At 38.1% G+C, this 18,874-nt stretch overlaps 1 long non-coding RNA gene across 4 annotated transcripts in view; it reads right to left on the bottom strand.

The window, feature by feature from the left end:
• Positions 1–1,254: 1,254 nt before the first annotated feature.
• Positions 1,255–18,874, bottom strand: part of LOC107978104 — a 78,288-nt gene continuing 60,668 nt past the window's right edge. For all 4 annotated transcript variants that reach the window (XR_004769650.1, XR_004769652.1, XR_003484546.1 and 1 more), the window contains one exon: positions 1,255–1,553. This is a non-coding gene — a long non-coding RNA (uncharacterized LOC107978104). The remainder of the gene's footprint in view (positions 1,554–18,874) is intronic.

The following is an 18,874-nucleotide window of genomic DNA, read 5'->3' as shown; positions in this document are numbered from 1 at the left end:
CCAAGTGGCTTCTTCCACTTACCCCCATCCCTCTTAACATTTCTCCATGCCTCTCCACAACTTACAGAATCAGCTCTTTTTTGTTCTGGATCTTACATTGTCTGGAAGTCTCATAATTTACTTGTTCATTCAGGTATTGCGACCATGTTCTTTGATTCCAAGTGTTGGCAAACACCCACACCCACATACATACATACATACACACACACACACACACACACACACACACACACACACACACACACACACACAAGCTTTTCTCTGCTATGTGCAGTTTTTTGCATGGACATCATTTTCAGTTTCTCTGGGTAAAGTCCAAGGACCACGATTGTTGGATCATGCTCCACAAGTGTGTTCCATTTTATAAGAAACTGACAAACTGCCTGCTAATGTAGTTCTGCCAAGTCTGCATTCTGAGCCACAGTGAATAGGAGTTCTCTTGTTCCACATCTTCACCAGCATTTGGAAGCCTTAGTGCTGTGTGTTTGGCCCATTAACAGGTCTTACTGGCATCCCATTGTTCTTTTCATTTGCAGTCCCCAGTGACAAGGACTGTGGAGTATCCTTTTATGTGATGATTTGTCATTCATTTGTCTTCTTTCACATTGGGGGACATGGGATCTGAATGTTTACAGATGTACAACACTCAAGATCTCATTCTAAATACAAACAAGACAGATAGAAATCTATAACCTTGCACCAGTGAAGCACCTCCTATGAGTATTTACCACTTCCGAGAAGAAAACTTTGCCAAGATACAGAGCTTCTTGAACACAGAAAAAGGAGGAAGATGCACGAAACAACTGGAGTCTGCCACTTTAACCAACCTAAAGAGTCCTAGAATCTGATGCCTGCACTTTTAAGTCCCTACTAAGCACTAGAATTATCTCTGAAGATGCTGAAGGGAGCAAGATGAAAACAGGTACTAAACTATCAAACCTGAGTATCTGTCACAGAGCTAAGCATTACACTGAGGGAGGAACTGCAGAGCATGTCATGAGCATATAACAGGAGGCTACCATGTGCTCAATGTCAATCTCCTCAACTTCATATGTTGAGACCTTATAGCCAATGTGATGATATTAGAGATGGGAGTGATTAAATTATGAGGATTTCTTTTTGTGAATGAAATACATGTATAAATGAGGGTTCGTGGTGGTTTTCTGTTCCCTCCTTTGTGTGAAGACACAGCAACCAGACAAGGTCCTTGAAGCAGGAAGGGAGCCCACAACAGACATTCTCACAATGCCTTGATTCAGGTTTTCTGAGCCCCCAGAACTCTGAAACATAAAGTTTTATTTATAAACTGCCAAGTTAACTCCATGAAAGCATCACAGCATCAGACATACCACAATGGAAGTCAGAGTGGTATTATTCAGGCATGAAACAAAATACTATTTAACCAAGAAGAACTTAGTGTTAGTAATACAGGGATTCCATTGTATAAAGTCCAAGAGGATCCAGTAGAGACTCTCAATTCCAGCAGGACAAAGAAGCAGCTGCTGGGCACCAAGGTATGTGACTCTTCCATCTTTTGAGAATAATATTGAGGCCTGTTTCACAAAAACAACAGAAAGTTTTAAGCAGGTTGGTTAAAACGACAGTGATCATAAACTTAAATTGAAACAGCAGTTTTGTGGTAAAGTCTGCAAATTATTGAATTCATAAGGTAGCATGGGGACAACTCTCTGACTGAATAGAAATAAAAGGACAATAAGAGTTGTCTCTTCCTTTACTTCTGGTACCCATGTTGTACACAGCTTTGGGTCAGCTCAGAACAGTAGCAAGAAATTATAAGAGTGTTGTAGAGGGTACTGATGCCAGTCGTGTGAGCAGAAGACCAAAGAGGTGCCAGAGGTGGAAGCTGTGGAAGTGTTGGCTGAGCTACCTGCTCTGGGTTTTGTTTTGTTTTGTTTTTTTTTCAACTTTGTCCCTGGCTTGTCTCAACCAAAATAGAACTGCAAATACTGTTACTAGAAAGCTGGCAAATTACCTCAGTCCTTGATTGAGGCAGCCTAAGGTTACAGGTGCCTCATCTAGGGCGTCTTCCAAGGTACCAAATGGAGACCAGAGGAAAGAAAGGCTAAGGATGCATTCCATGAAACTAGCAGACAGCCTTACCAGAGGGCTAGGCAGGTGAGCTGGGAAATGAGCAAAGAACCAGACACCTTAGGGCTTATCTGTTGAATCTTTTATTGCAGTGGGCATGAAAATCACATTCTGACCAAAATTACATGAGTCTTAAGGGCAAAAACTACACTGCTCCTCCTCCAGGCAATCAGGGAAGAAATAATTCACAGCCTTTCATTATTGTTGGTTTTAACTTGTACTCAATTAAAGTTCTATTTGGGCCCAAAACTCATGATGGATTTTTGAAACAGGAGATAATCAATTGTATTTATTTTCATATTTTGTTAGCTTTGTTCCAGAAAGGAAACAGAATTTTCCTTTTCAGTTCCTCATAGTTTCAATCCAGGAAGGAATGGTTCATTCTACTAATTAACATCAGTTTACCCTTATCTTTGTGGCTGGTTTGAGCACCCAGCTATTCTTTTGGTTTATTTTGAATTAAGAAGCTTGTGGACATGGTGTTCTTAATGAAATACTGCTGTTAAAGCATTAAGCTGTCTCTGAGAACATACCTTCTCTCTCAATGCCCTATGTACTTTCTGAAGTATATGTAACATTGTACTTTTCTGGAAATCCAGGGTCAACATGATAGTTTACATAATAGCAATGAATCTAACATTGAAGAGTTTATGTCTTAAAAGACCTTTGGCATCCCCAAGCTGCTAAAAATGTCCTTTTCTACAGTCACCTGCCTACTAGAATACCATACAAGGAAAAAATACAGAAACTGTATCTGTTTACCAGTGCATTTCTGGCACCTAGAAGCATGTTCTGCCCGTTTTAAGGGATCACTAGGTATTTGTGTACTGAAGCAAAAGCCTCTAGAATCTCCCTTACCCCACCCAGCTCCTCCAGCTTCTGGATTCCCTTCCAGGATCTCCATTCATAGAAAAACCAATTTAGATTTTCCTTCCTATTCTCCTTTAGAGGGACCTTTCTATACGCAAAGATCATTAATAGTGTCCTATGAAGATCCGCCTTGCCCCATGCTTCACACCAGGGAAAAACTGGAGGAGACTGGGATTTCAGGATTCCTATTCCCAGGTGTTCCTGCAAAATTCTAGTACAGGATTAGAATAGCAAACCTTTTACTCAACTAGTCACAAATTTCAGAAATAACATTTGTCTATTTAAAGTAGTTGGGATGGTCAATGCACAATTCACAGAAAACCATTTTGCAGGATCATATACTTCCCACTTTTACAACCATGAAATGATTTCATGGAAAATACCAATCTACCACCTCAAAAGTTTACTTTTGCATTAAAAATTTTAAATACTACTATAAAATAACACAAATTAGTATTTAGACTTTGTAGAGCCACATAGTCTCTTCTTAGTGTGTGTGCCTGTGTGTGTGTGTGTGTGTGTGTGTGTGTGTGTGTGAGAGAGAGAGAGAGAGAGAGAGAGAGAGAGAGAGAGAGAGTTTGTTATAGGAGAATATATCCACACATATTGCTAAATATCTTACATGCATTCATGCATACAAACAAATCAATCATAATACTTTCCTCAAGGTCCTTTGTTATATATTTTTCTATAGGTTGCTGAAATGCTACCATGTGTAATGGCTTATATACTAGGATTCTATCAACTGTAAACTATTTATACATTACAAGCATGATATAAATAACATGTATCATCATGTCAAGAAAAAAAAAAAAACATGAGACCACTTTTCAAAAGTAATTTGACTTCGATATGAGGAAAGGGAAGAACCAGGTCTGAAGAGAGAAAATTCAGGCAGCAGAAGTAGTTATCTGCAGGATATCAGAGCAATCATCAGACTGAAGAAGACGGGAGGAGAGGGGTGAGAGGCCGTGTGAAGATGGGTTTAAGGCAGCTTGGATTGCTCTCAAAGGAGAAAGCCAAGACATGCTGAGAGATAGCCACATCTACATATGTCAGCAGTCTCACCTGCAAGAAAAACTAATGATTTGATTTGATCTTTGAACAATGCTATTATATAGCCATTTTAATTTTGTATGCATGATCTGAATATATATATATATATATATATATATATATATATATATATATATATATATATAGCCTAGACTTTTCCTGACTAAAGAAATAGCATGTTGGGACTTAATTCAAACATTTTTATTTTTAATTATAGCCAGACTAAGGGTCTTTTCAGGTAATATGACTGAGTGTGGTCTATTTTTACAAATGTAATATTTCACTGCCAAAAGAATTCCTACAAACCTGTAATTAGTGTTCATACAAAGCCTTCCTAGACATACTATGCTAAAATGTGAGGATTGCATGGGAAGTTCTTATTTTGCAGCATATTTTATCTTAAAAAGAGATTTTCTTGAAATTAGGTACATAAATTTCTGTCATTTCTCTTTAAAGTCTATCTAAAAGAATTTATTTCTCCTTATAATATAGTAAAATGCAAGTTTAAAATGCATGCTATAAAGAGTGTATTTATTCTTGTTTGGAATTTATACAATAATACCTCCATTTTATAATTACAATATTTTTAATTGCACCAAGACTCTGTTTCAGCAATTAAAGGAAGTAGATTGGAGGTGGTGGGACAAGATCTACATTCTTCTGTTGTATTTTTTGACTCATAATGTTCATCTATTATACAAGATCCACTTATGCCATAAGACACTTATGCCTCTGGCCAAATGCATAAGGTCTAAAGAAAAATACCAACACTTAAATTATTCATATAGTATAATTAGAACTTCTTAATGCTTCTAAATTGCCTCGTAAGGACTTGTTGTATTCTGAGTTTCTCTACTTAACAGTAACTATTTTTTTAATTTAGGTAAGTGATCTACTGAAAACTATACAAGAGAAGTGACAGGTAAACAAATGCTTTGAAACAAAACTGGAATTTGTTTAATTTCTAAATGTGATGTAGAATTAATTAATGCTGTTTTCCCATGTATGAAAATTACATTTTCCAATACTGAAAATTAGTTTGTCCAAAGTCATAAAGTTAGGGCTGGAGAAATGGTTCTGCAGCTAAGGGTGCACAGTGCTTGCACAGTAGGCCTGAGCTCAAGTCCCAGCACTGACATCAGGTAGCTCACAATCCCACCTCCAAAAACTCCAACTCCAGGGTGATCCAATCAACTCTCACTTTTGTTTACACCTGCATACAAGTGCACATAACTTTCATGCACAAACACATACACACACTTTAAAAATAAATCTGAATGGTGATTGAAAAGCTGGGGGTGATGCAAGGGAAATGCCCACAAATCTACAAGGATGACCCCAACTAAGACTCCTAGAAATAGTGGATACATAGCCTGAAGTGGCCATCTGCTGTGGTCAGATTGGTGACTACCCCAATTTTCATCCGAGAGCCTTTATCCAGTAACTGATAGAAACAGCTGCAGAGACCCAGAGCCAAACATTAGGCTGAGCTCAGAAAATCATGCTGAAGAGAGGGAGGATTATAGGGGAGCAACAAGAGAAAAGGACATCACAAGAAAACCCACAGAATCAACTAACCTGGCTTACAGGAACTCACAGAGTCTGAACCAACTTCAGGGAACCTGCATGGGACCTACCTAAGCCACACACACACACACACACACACACACACACACACACACACACACACGCATGCACACCTATATACATACATATATATACATATATTTGCATATGTGACAATTGTGTAGCTTGATAGCTTTATCTACTTGTACCACTCCTAACAATGGTAACAAGGATTGTTCATAACACTTTGGCTGGCTCTTGGGAACCTATTCTTCATAGTGAATTGCCCTACCCAGCCTTAATACAAGAGGAAGTGCTTAGGCTTACAACAACTTGAAATGTCATGCTTTGTTGATACCCATGGAAGGCCTGCCCCTTTCTGAACAGAAACAGAGGAGGAGTATATTGACTGATGGAGGAGCCAGGAAGAGAGGGGTAGAGAATAAGAGGAAAGATGGAGGGGAAACTGTGGTCAAGGACGTAAAATTAATTAATTAAAATAATATTTTGTTAGTCACAAACTATGTTAAAGAAGCTAGTTAGTGTCCTGTTGGTTCTGCCATTCTGAACAGTCAAAGGCTTAGACTACCTGATGCTAATGTTTTGAGAGGTTTTTTGTTGTTTTGTTTTTCACTTATAAAATTATTCTTTAGTAATTATATATATATATTATATATATTATATATATAATTACTAAAGAATAATTTTATTATTATATATATTATATATTTAATATATTATATATTTATATATTATATATTTTTTATAAAATATATTATATATATTCTATATATATATATATATCATAAACTCTCTTCCACTCCCCCCTCACCCTCCCACCTTCATTCCTCCTCTTTCTCTTTTCTGTTTTTATAATATACTAAGTTTAATTCATGATATCTATATACACATGAGTATGGGGTCGTCTGCTTGAGCATAGGCAACCTGTCATGAGCCACACTACTGCAGAAAACTGATTCTCCATGCCCTAGATGTTATCAACTGCCAATTGCTCTCCAGTAAGGGGTAGGGACTTTCTCTATACTAGAGTGCTGACTGACTTGATCTTGTACAGACAATCCAGATATTGTGAGTCATGTCCAGAGGGCAGTATTTTGCAGCAAGCTTCCATGATCTCTGTTTCTTACAATCTTTCCATCCACTCTTCGAAGATACTACCTGAGCCTTGGGAGTGGAGTGTGATATCGATGACTCACTTAGGGCTGAGCAGGTCACAGTCACTTATTCTCTGCACTTTGAACAATTGCCAATTTCTGTATTAATTGCTGTCCCCTCGATCACATCTTAATAACAGTGTGTGATCATCATCAATAACAGCTAGCATTACCTACATCCTCCAAGAATGATTTTTTTTTTTATCTCATTGCCCACTGCCAACTTACTTCACCCATAAGGTGAATTTGAATGATATTTATGGTCAAATAAATAGAACAAGGTTGTTTAGGAGGAGCAGTTAATTTGTAATAAGTAACCAAATACGTTACTTATTAAACTGAACAACAAACAGAGTTTATTTACGGCCAGAGATCTCTGACATGGGCCTTAGTGATTTTTTTGCCTCTTTGCGTATTTCACTACTTCCAGTACAAACATAGCCTCCTTCAAATTATAAAGTGGAGTCATCATTTTACTCATATAAACTGATAGAATACATAAACAATTTAAACAACTACTGAACTGTTGGATTAAGAAATAATTTTATGGGTACATACTAACATATAGCGCATAGTGCCGAGTCAATGTCAGCAGCATACTTTAAGGCCATAACATTTGATTCTGACTACCTACAGTTAGCTCTCAGATTCTCTGGCCACAGATGTCATAAATGGGTATATGGTACCTTTACCAATATATTTATGCTTCCAGGAGGACCCAATCAAGTCCTCTTTTCATTTTCTGTGTCCAACCATTATTGTGCTACAGGATGACCAACTTCCTGTACGTGTTTAAGACACCACTAATGGATCCTCTTGTATCTTCTACATTGTTTTTGTTTTTGTTTTTGAGACAGGGTTTCTCTGTGTAGCTTTGGAGCCTATCCTGGCACTCGCTCTGGAGACCAGGCTGGCCTCGAACTCACAGAGATCCACCTGCCTCTGCCTCCTGAGTGCTGGGATTAAAAGCGTGTGTCACCAAGGCCTGGCTCTTATCTTCTACATTTTAATTTAAGAGATTTATTTTAATTTTACTATAGCTATTAGATTGGCATATAGTTAACGCACAATAAACTTAACACATTAGAAGTATGCCATTTGCCAGTCTTTCACAATTGTATACATCTCTGAGGCCATCAACACAATGAAGTTATTAACTGTAACTTCATCCCTTAAATTTGCAACCCCTCCCTCTGACGACTTCCTGTCATTTCACCACTCCTGTCTTCAAACACTGCTCATCTGCCCTCAGTAAAAATTAGTTTATATTCTCTAGATCAGTGGTTCTCAACCTTCCTAATCTGTGACCTTTTAATACAGTTCCTCAGGTTATGGTGGCCCCTACCACCATAAAATTATTGTTGTTGCTACTTCATAACTGCAATATTGCTACTGTCGTGAATCATAATGTAGATATATCTGTGTTTTTTGATGATCTTAGGCCACCCCTGTGAAAAGATCCCAAGGGGGTTGCAACCCACAGATTGATATCCACTGCTCTAGATTTATAACTCAATGGTATTATATAATATGTTTCCTTTTTCCTGACTTATTTAACTCATTGTTAATATTTTCAAATCCTATATGTATAAGTATATTTCAAACTAAGTTCTTTTCCATTGCTCAGTAGCATTGACTATATAGGAACATAGTAAAGTGTGTTGATTTATTCATTCAATTTTTGATGAGCATTTCAGTGCCTTACAATTTATAGCCATATAGAAAACTAATAATGAAGTAACTAAAAATATCTGTATGAGTAAATGTTTTTATACCTCTTAGATATCTTTGGATGGAATAGATTAATAACATGGGATGTAATATCATAACTTAGGGAACTACCAAACAATTTTCAAAAGTACTTGTACCACACCACTTTACTTTCTTACAGACAGTGAATGGGTTTCCTAATTCCTCTGCTTTCTCATCAGCATTTGATTGCTTGGTCATGCCATGGTATGCACGCCAATAAGTTTGTATGTAGCATCTCACAGTAGAATATACATGTATGTGTATGTGTGTAATATATATATTTGAAACATATATATATATATATATATATATATGCTTCTTTATCATCTTACCCCAGTCAGAATGGGTAAGATTAAAGTAAGAAAAGACAACAGATGCAAGGATGAGGGGAATATGGAATCTTCATGGATCATTGATGGGAATAAAGATTGGAAATCTTTGTAGCCACTATGGAAATCACTGTAGCTGTTCATTAAAAAAAAATACAGAAATAAAACTACCATATGATCCAGCTATATCATTTCTAGATATGTATCCAAAGGACTGTCTCCTGTTAGAGAGACACACTCATCCATTTCATATATGCTCATAGGTTGCCAAATAAAATAACTAGATGCTTCACATATATTATTCATTTAAAATCAGTTTCTTTAGTTGGGAAGGAGGTAGACCAAGAAAAAGGTAGAAAAGAGAAAGCAAAGGAAGGAAAATTTTCATTGTGGAGTTAGAAATGACAGTATTACACAAAATACACATTTTCTAATACTTTTAAATGAAGATACAAAATTCTCCTTTTCAAAAATGAAAAAAAAAAACTGAAGTGAATTTGTCTTAAATAACTGTCTCCACCTAGATGATGTCAAGAGTGGGATTAACTAATAACTGTTGACTAAATTTCATGCTGATGGAGAAAAAGAACCAAGCCATGCATTTTCTGATCACCTGTGACCTTGGGGAAGCAAATTAAGCTTCCCAGGACTCAGCTTACTCAGGAGAAAGGAATTACTAAAACCTTATTGCTTACTCAAGCCCTGCCCAGGCAGCATGCTGATCAGTTTATAGTACATGTTCCACTTTTCCCCCTTGACAATTCTACAAGGCATTTCTCACTATCCCTGCTTAACAGACAAAGAAAACAAAATAGAAAGCCGGGGAACTGGTCAAGCCTAACCAGGTCGTGTGGTTGAACAAGAATTCAGATTTCACATTCCTGGCCTCCATGTGCCACACTGCCTACAGGGAAGCAAAGGGCTGTCATAAAGGCTGCACTGGTGTGGTAAGTGCTAAGTGACAGACATGTGTGACAATTCCCTCACCACTATGTCAGTTATGCCTTCAGGGTGTCAAGTAGTACCAACTTGGCTATGTGCTAGGAAATACCAAGCTGTAAAATTATTTGCCAGATGATAGGTTTGGTTGAGCTAGCAAGATTAAACTTCACAGGATTAGAGCAAGACTCTATTATTAAGTTTAAAAACCAAATGCACTATTCTGGAGGGGGCAGATATGGTTAGCATCTCATACATGAAATGATTTTAATAAATCTTATATACATAAACAAGAAAAACAGACTCAGCAGGCTGTATTTATACATTCGTTCATACACATACATACGTGTATGTAACAATAATAATCAGAGGGAAAGAGGCTATTAACTTGAAAGGGAAGGAAACATGGGAGGGGTTGAAGGAATGACACCTGGGAGGGGCTGCAGAGAGGGAATAGAGGGGATAAAATGAGGAGGGGTGAGGAGGACATGAGGGAGCAGATAGGTTGAGTCGGGGGAAGAATAGAAGTAAACAAGAAAGGAGATACCATAATAGAGGGAGAGATTCTAGGTTTAAAGAGAAGTCAGGCTCTAGGGAAATGTCTGGAGATCTACAAAGATGACACCAACTAACAATCTAAGCAGCAGAGAAGAGGCTACCTGAAATGCCCTCCCCTGATAATGAGATTGATGACTGACTTCTATGCCATCCTAAAGCCTTCATCCAGCAGTTGGTGGAAGTAGAAGCAGACACACCCACAACTAATCACTGAACTGAACTGGAATCCAGTTGCAGAGAAGGATGAGTGATGAGCAAAGGGGTCCAGACCAAGCTGGTGAAACCCACAGAAACAGCTGACCTGAACAACGGGGAGCTCTTGGTCCCCAGACTGATAGCTGGAAAACCAGCATGAGACTGATCTAGACCCCAGGAACGTGGGTTCAGTGAGGAGACCTTGGAAATCTATGGGGCCTCCTGTAGTAGATCAGTACTTATCCCTAGCATAGGTGTGGACTTTGGGAGCCCAATCCACATAGAGTGATACTCCCTGAGCCAAGACACATGCTGGTGGGCCTAAGCCCTATCCCAGAGGATATGATATACTCTGATGACCCCTTATGGAAGGCCTCACCCTCCTAGGGGAGCAGAAAGGATATGTGATAGGTAGGGTTTTAGTTGGGGGTGGGTGTTATGGGAGGAGGGGAGGTAGAGGGAACTGGGATTGTCATGTAAAAACAATCTTGTTTCTAATTCAAATAAAAAAATCTGCAACAAAAAATGTTATCATTCCATTTCAATTCAAAATACAGTTTTTAAAAGTATTGTTCTGTATTCATGAAAATTTTTTGTCCAAACAAAATGGATTCTATTGAGACTAAATACTCACTATTAAGATCACATCCAGAGTCCCAGGGTTCGTTTGGGGCATGGTATAGTTTGGGGAAAATGGAGTGGTGACAAGGAAACAGAGCACTGGTTAGAATCCTGAAGCCAACCACATTGCACCCTGAAATTCACATATCAGAAAACTCATACTAACCTTACTCAAGTACTCAACAGATTTCTATTCTAGATGATGCTTAAGGAAAAACAAGAATCACTGTTGGAGATACAAAAAAAGAATGCCTAGTTCAGTAAAAGGAAAACCTGAGGATAATAAAAATCATAAACACGTGTATGGAGTTTCCACCACTGTGCACTGCAGCTGCTCAAGTAAGAGGTTGTCACAAATGTTTTTACAAGATTCAGGTAAGAGTCAAGGAACTTGAGGTCTACCTGTGCTGCTCCATGGGTGAAGAACATTTTAATTCTAACAGAAGATAATAAAAGTGATAATAAAAGTTACTAGTTAGCTTACAGAAGCACAAGGCTGCAACCACAAGGGACTTAAGAGTCTCTGGATAAAGAGACGTTCCAACACATCAAAATAATTGATGTTGTCTCAAAAAAATTATAATTCCAATCCACCTAGCAATACAAAACCCTTGGAGGTCATGCAGACTGTAAATCATCTTCCCATGTCTCTAACAAGCCACGTGGATGTTTCTTTTTCTTCTCACTGTTTTTTGTAGGCTTTTTTTGTTTTGTTTTTTTGTTTTTTCTTTCCCTGGTGGAGCTCACAAAGTCTCTCCTCTCAAGATTGGAGGTGTCATCCGTAGCCAGTAAAGACCCTTCCTTATTCTGTCATCGTATGAGCAGTGCCCTGTTCGACATTTCCATTTAGATGCCTAGCGGGTATCTCAAAAACCTATTTCCGCAACTAAGCTTTTAAGGGCCATCTCTCACCCACAATCAATTCCTCCACAGCGAACATCACTACCATTCTTGTTATCCAATTACTAAGGCCAGAAGCCCTGGAGCCACCCACAAAGGTTCAAGTTTCTCATGCCCCTGCACCCTGCCTATAATATGGGACTGACTACTCTCAGAACGGTTCCTCCATCTCTCCACCAAACCTGCTAGCACTGAAGTCCATTCCAGTTCTGACTCTCAGAACTAGTCTGCCTGTCTTAGCTTTTGCTATCTGTTTTAATAGGTTTTCCCTTATGTTTTATTTCTAAGAGGCAAAGTGTTCTCAACATGATTTTCTTATGTCATTGAATTTTCATAGTTTTTAATACCAAATTATTGAAATACAATACTGAATACAATCTATAATAAAACGGCATTTTGATGTTTTTAAATGTGTGAATATGAAAAAGTAGATTTTCATAAGTGGAAAGATAGTCTTTGTTAATTTTATGTTTCCATATTAAACTTATAATTTTCAAATTCAGCTATACTTAAAAGTAGATCACTTGAGAAATCTTATTTTATTCCTGAATTTTTGCCTGACATAGAAGTTTAACAATCACTTGTTCTTTAAATATTGTAGAATTCTTCCTAAATTTAAACAGATATAATCTTTGTAAAGCATTTAGTACCACTTTCATACATAATTAATCAAATCCCTTTAGACATTCAAATCTCAATTACTCAATATATCTGACTTTTTTGAATGATTTAAAACACCAAAAGACAGACTTAAAATTTGAAAAATAACTGTCTTACTTCTTTCTTGTAAATATGTCAGACTTGTACCTTAATAAATCAAATTTTGTAACATATTTCCAAAATCTTAATTTACAAAGAAGTTTGAGTGTTGGAGTGACAGTTTAATGCAACCAGCACTTTCTCGATTCTCCCTGGTAGAAGTGAAGTCTAACATCAGGAGAAAGGTGTGTTGTTTATAACTAAATCTCAGTCTTTTTTTTTTCAAGACAGATTTCTTTGTTTTGCTTTGTAGCTTGTCCTAGAATTCGCTCTGGAGACCAGACTGCCTGAAACTCAGAGAGCCACCTGCCTCTGCCTCCCAAGTGCGGGGATTAAAGGTGTGCACCACCAACACCTGGTTCAGTCATTCAATTTTACCAATAAAGACACCAGAGTCAAATGCTGGGGTGAAAACCTGCTATCTCTGAGAGGCAGAGAAAGCACCTGGCTGGCCTTCCTCCTCCACAGATATCCCAGAAAGAGCTTTCTCCTACACTATCTCAAACAAAACTCTTCAAGTTGAATGTCCCTCCTTTCTACTTCCTGTGCATCTCTCTATCAGTCCTCCTGAGGCCTTCTTAATTCTCTATGTTTTTTATGTTCCCTTCCTGTCAACTTCCTGTCTTCCTCTTAACTTATGGTTGGCTTTATTTAATCCCATTTACAATATTCAAGCAGAAAGCTTTTAGATTAAAGATATGTGCTAGGGCTGAGTCACACCACAACTAAAAATAGATTTTTCCAGTAAATAACGCAATCTCAGCGTTCACAGTGTAATCAAATATCCTGCAACAAAGGTGGGCGGTACAATGGACAAAGTAAGCTTATAAACAGATACAAAAAAGGAAGCCATTCTGAATTTAGATAATCAGGATGCTGCATCAGAGTCTGGTGCTCGGGTTGTGTTTCCCCAGTCTTGAATTAAAGGGTAGTGCTTTAATGAGATGGCTGTGTGTACACACTGCTTTGAGAAACATCAATCTGTGTGTTTTCCTGTCCCCTGGAACTCACAGCAAATTTGGCCATGCTGACCATTATAGTCATTATTGTTTACCTCGGGGCCAGCAGGCCTGGGTCAAATGCTCCTGAAGCAAGTCCACTGAAAAATGCATGCTGTAAGATTCAGGTTGGAGACACAAAAGGGAATAGAGTTCATTTTCCTCTTAAGACCATTGGCTTAGGCTATCAGATAAAGTCAATCCAGTCACTAAGAAGGAGTGCATAATCTTGGGTGGAAACCAGAATAGAAATGAATGAGATATGGAAATAATGTAAAAACCTAATAATAAGTAAGAGATCCACAACTCTAGCAAAAGCAGTGCTACTAAGAGGAGCAGAAACTGTGGGAACTATGATGGTTTAAATGAAGATGGTTCCTATCGGCTCTTATATTTGCACGCTTATTCCCTAGTTGATAAACTGTTTGAAGAGGATTAGAAAGTATGGAAACAACCTAGATGTCGCTCACCAGAAGAATGGATAAGGAAAATGTAGTACATTTACACAATGGAGCATTACTCAGCTGTTTAAAAAAAAAAAGGCATAATGACACTTACAGAAAAATAGATGGATCTAGAAAAAGGAATCATCCTAAGTGAGGCAACCAGACCCAGAAAGATAAACATGATATTATTCACTTATATGTGTGTTTTAGTCATTAAATAAGTGATAATCAAACTGCAACCCATAGACCTGGAGAGGTTAGGTATAGAGGAAGGGACTAGGGGGGACACATTGGATCTCCTTGAGAGAGAGAAATAGAATAGATTTTATGGGTGGACTGGGGGCAGGTTGGGACAGGAATGTTCCCATCACCTGTGGAAGAAAGGGGGAGATAGGGTTGAGGGAAAGAATGAGAGGAGAGATAACTGTGATTGAGGGACATTGCAGGGATGATATAGAAACCTAGTGAAGTGGAAACTTCCTAAAATATATGAAGGTGATTTTTTTTTTTTTTGGTGTTTCAAGACAGGGTTTCCCTGTGGCTTTGGAGGCTGTCCTGGAACTAGCTCTTGTAGACCAGGCTGGTCTCAAACTCAACAGAGATCCGCCTGCCTCTGCCTCCCAAGTGCTGGGATTAAAGGCATGCACCACCACTGTCCAGCTATGAAGGTGATTATAATGAGAGATATGGAGCCCCAACTGGCCATCTCTTGTCACCAAACAAGGCTTCAAGTACCAGGACCAGGTTGCATTCAATTGAGTTGTTGCCCAAAGGGGTCCCACAGAAATCCACAAACAACCAAGGCTTTTGCTAAGACAATGATTTCTCCCTATAAAATGATGGCAGAGCCCCATTGCAAAGGACAACATCAATACAACACATGGAACATGAAGAAGTCAAGCTGGTACCTCTATGGAACCTTCACCCCTACATTCCAGTACCGTTGGTGTGGGAAGGCACTCTTCAAGGTACCAAAAGAGACACATAAACACCAACTCAGCCACAAAGCCTTTGACCTACAATCCGTCCTGATTGAAAGACATTCTAGGGCAATGGTGACACAGAACTTATAGGAATAGCCAAGTAATGTCTGATTTAACTCCTACTTCATGAGATGGAATCCATATGCAACACTGCTTGAGTGACCAAGAACCAGAGACTAGATAGCCCAGAGACCTAGGGTAAAACCAAACACTACAAGTCTAAAAAAAATCAACAAAATGACTCCTAATGATATTCTGCTATACTTATAGATCAGCGCCTTATCTAATCATCATCAGAGAAGCTTCCTCCTACAGCAAATGGAAACATATGCAGAGACCCACAGCCAGACATTATGCAGAGAAAGTCGTCTCCATCAAAGCCCTCCCCTCAGAGCTCAGGGAACCCTGAGGAAGAGAAGTGAGGAAAGTGTAAGAGCCAGAAGGCATGGAGAACAAGGTCCTCTGAATCGGCTGAGAAGGTCCATAAGAATTCACAGAGACTAAAGCAGCAAGAATAGGGCATATGCAGGTCTGCACCAGGTCCTGTGTGTATATAATATAATTTTCAGCTCAGTATTTTATGGGACTCCTGAATGTGTGAACAAATGGGTCACTGATTTTTGTGTCTTCTCTTGGGACTCTTTCCTTCTGTTCAATTGCCTTGTCCAATTTTGATGTGGTGGTTGTTATTTTATCTTACTGTATTTTATTTTGTCTTGTTTGGTTGTCATCTTTTAGAAGCCTGTTCTTTTCTAATGAGAGATAGAAAGGAAGTGGAAAGGGGAGAGGCTGGGAGGAGCTGAGGGGAGTAGAGGAAGGGGAAACTATAATCATAATCAGGGTGTATCATATGACAAAAGAATCTGTTTTCAATAAAAGGCAAAAATAAAATCAAAAGTGTGAAATATCGATTTGAACAGTTATTTGTGCACAGAAATAACTTCCTGAGTGGTACAAAAAGAAGTAAGAGATGGCAGTACTTTGCATTACAGTAAGAAAATATACACTGAAGAAAACAGTAAATAAAGGACCGCCTGGCTCTCAGAGAGTGCTAAAGGGCAGAGAGCCAATTCCAAGAGCTGATAGTGAACTCAAAACACAGAGAAAGAGAGGTATTTGAGTACATAGCAAGAGATACCTAGTCAATTTTAAATTCAACCAAGTCTAATCCAGGACTAATTAGAATCTAGTATCTCAAAGGTTAAATAACATAGAGTAGTCTCAAAGCAGCAACAGAGAAGAAACAGATAACATTTAAGGTTGTCTGGGTTTCACCTGATGGAAAGCCTCAGCCGGAGCTTCCTACACTGCAGAAAGTGACCAGAAATGTTCACAGTAGCAAAGGAATTTAAATACAAAAGACTGCAGCCAGGAAACTCTGCCCAGCAAAGCTGTGCTTCAGAAGTGAATGTTAGGAAAGTACATTCTCAGACTCCCAGAAAAAGGGTCACTGTGATGGATGACAGAAAGGATAAAACATAACCAGACAATGGAGTTCAGAGGTGCGATATTTGGGAGATGGTTAGGATGAGATATGCTCATTAAGTGCAGCATGCATAATTCAACATCATTACTACAGAAAAAGCCAGAGATCAGATGTAAGTCTACACTCCCTGCCTTCTACTATGTAATGTTCATTATCACTTCAGGACACTGCCAGCAAGGTTATCGCCACATATGACCACTCAGCTCAGATCGGAACCATGAACCAGCAATTCTTTATAGAGTTCATCAATCCATCAGGTATTTTATTATAGTAACTAAAAATGGACTAATACAGTTGGATTTTCTAGGCAAAGAGCCTTACTAGTCTTCATGTACTGAGAGTTTTTATAATAAATAGGTGCTAAATTTTTATGATTTTTGTGGAGCAATTGTGACAAACCTATGTTTGTTTGTTTTAGTTCAATAAATGTACGTTGTATTAATGGATTTCTTGTACCAGTGCATCCTAGCTCCTGTGGGATGAGCAGCATTTAATTTGATGGACTACCTTTTTAATGCACCATGATATTTAGTTAGAGAACATTCCGGTTAAGAGTTTTGAAACTATATCTTCATAAAAGTCAACATGAAAGTTAACCAGGTTTCCCATGGTTTCACATTGGGGAATAAGATGGGCAGCTTTTGCTTTTCTCTATTTTTCCAAAATAACTTCTAAAAATACAAAAAGTCAATTGTGTGTCATGAAACTTTGATAGAAATTTCTTACAAAGTCTTCAATCTAAATTTGGGGCAGGGGATAAAGGACCTTCATACAGGTACTAACATTTACATACATGACTGGTGGATGGTGGAGGAAGGTTTCTCAATGTTGGAGCCATAAAACTACAGTGAGGCTAGACAGATGGCTCAGCAGTTAAGAGCACTAGCTGCTCTTAGAGACGAACAAGCTTGGTTCTGGGCACTTGCATGGCAGTTCACAACTGTCTACAGTTCTAGTTCCAGGGATCCAATGTTCTCTTCTGAACTCTGTAAGCACTGGTATACGTAAAGGTAAAACATCCACACACATAAAGATAAATAAATTCATTCTTAAATAAGTAAGACTATTAAATGGAAATGAGTTTTTAATTACATACAAAAACAAGAAAAGCTAAAATGATCTAAACGGTGATAGGTAGAGCTGGGAACATCAGTGTGAACTCATGCTTAGCTTAATACATAAATATAAGTAAGTAACAGAAAGAAATGAAGTTTTGAAAACATGAGCATACACATGGAGTTTCTTCAAGGAAAGACAGCAACCAAATAAAAGAACTCCCATAGGCCAAAGCTGTATTTATCTAAGCAACAACATACACAAAGTAGCAGTATATTGTAGCAGGAAGTATAGGTATAAATCCATGGTGACAGAAGTTATACAATAAATAAATAGAATGAAAGCAATAAACAGCCTGTGTAGAATTTTAAATAATATATGTAGTTGTCTCTTTCAAGTAAATGAAGCACAACCCCTCCCTTTAAGCATTGGTCCTGCATAATGACTCTCTTCCTTACAAAGAGGACATATGGAGAGGAGGAAGCAGGGTAACAACACTGGATAATGGTGAGAAACTGTAGCAGTCTTGCTGGTGAATCTGTAATGGTGGCCACACCCCTTTGGACGTGGCTTCAGACTGACAGAAGCCAAAAGAGGGAAGCTTGAGGCGTGGCTACTTTTTTTTCCAGTTCTTTTTTTTTTATATTTTTTTTATAAAGCTGGGGAAACAGCACTGGACGGAACCAAGCCAAGAATGAAATTTTCTAATAATTAATTACAATAATATTCACAAAATTGGGGTTGGAGCAGAAAATAAGTTGACATTCTGATTGGAGCAGAAAATAAGCTGACCATGGAAAATCACTGTAAAATTGCATCTTTGGTGTCCATTCTGAAGCTACCATGACTTCCAATCTAACACCTTACTTTCTTCATGTAAAATTCATTGGGAAAAGCATAGTCAATGAATCATTTATTATATGAGTGGAATAGTGTCTTAGCATAGCCTGTAGCTGAATATAGATGCAATGTTATCACTGATACAAGTGTACAGTGTCTAAGTGTGTAAAAGATAATAAATTTGGGGGGGAAGAAAAACTGTAACACTGGATGGTATACAGCAAATCTCATTTTAT

This window comes from Cricetulus griseus, chromosome 4 (assembly GCF_003668045.3).
Source record: "Cricetulus griseus strain 17A/GY chromosome 4, alternate assembly CriGri-PICRH-1.0, whole genome shotgun sequence".
Taxonomy (NCBI): Eukaryota; Metazoa; Chordata; class Mammalia; order Rodentia; family Cricetidae; genus Cricetulus; species Cricetulus griseus.
This window is presented reverse-complemented; position numbering and strand designations above follow the sequence as displayed.